A 1,144-nucleotide genomic window follows, 5' to 3' on the forward strand; every position below is an offset into this window, starting at 1 on the left:
AATATATACATATATAATATATATTGATTTTATTTTTTTTTAAAGGGAAGGATGGTTTGCATCAATTCTGTTGGTGTATTTTTGCACTAGGTGCCAAATGAATTATGAAATATGGGTCATTTAAGGGGGTGGCCTAAGTTACCCCGGCATGGAGTCACTAGGCCGGTGTACCAAACTTGTACAAAAATTAAAGTAAACCCCAACACTGGGGTTACTTAGGCCACTGAATATGTAAACATCTGCTGTCTTTCTTATTTGGCAACTATTAATAGACTTTATTTTTCCCAATGGCAACATTTACTGGTTATATACTCATTTCCAAAAGAAACTTTACATAAAGAATAGTGTTTAATAAAAGATAAACCATTGCAGACACAGAGACAAAAGTTTACGTTTAAAAAGAAGAAGCATTTTTGGATTTGGAAACCTGTATTTTAATGCACATAATGCACACCTGGTGCTTCAAGCCCCACTTGAAATGATAGGGTCCAATTTATTTTTTTTAAATCAGAAAATGTGCATTTTTTCCACAAGGAAACTTTACATTGGCAAAGTAATTCTAAATTATGGTTTTCGAAACGTATGATAGCAAAGCACACTGGCACTGGTCAAATCAAAAGCATATCAGGTAATATCTGAAAGTATGGCAGGATTAAATATCGTCTGTGACCGCCGTCTGCAGCAATGACGGCGCGGCGCGTTTCCCTTTCGTCAACCCGCAGCCACTTCCCGAATCGTCAGCCACATACCAACCTTTGACACGGGTCAAACTTCCATCTATTTATAGGTAGTTACCGGGACATGTATAGGTGAAGTGATGTGCCGTGATAGTCGCGATATATTATTTATTGAGATTATTTTGGTCTCTCTTTACTCATCACCACGAGAATTTCTTGAAGTTTTTCCCTGAACTCTGCCTTTACTAAAATCTCAAATCTCGATCTAGATCTAGAGTTGTAACCTAGCGGCAGGTTGCAGATTTCTGTTATCCAGTACATTCCAGAGATTAAATAAATTGGACTAGACTCTAGTATAGTAGTAGTAGACTCTTCTACTTCTACTTCTAAACCTTCGAGGTTACAAAGGCCAAGACTAGGCTTGTAAGGATTCGTTTTGTTAAAAGTGTTGTTTAACACAAAGTCTA

This window comes from Aplysia californica, unplaced genomic scaffold, assembly GCF_000002075.1.
Source record: "Aplysia californica isolate F4 #8 unplaced genomic scaffold, AplCal3.0 scaffold00666, whole genome shotgun sequence".
Taxonomy (NCBI): domain Eukaryota; kingdom Metazoa; phylum Mollusca; class Gastropoda; order Aplysiida; family Aplysiidae; genus Aplysia; species Aplysia californica.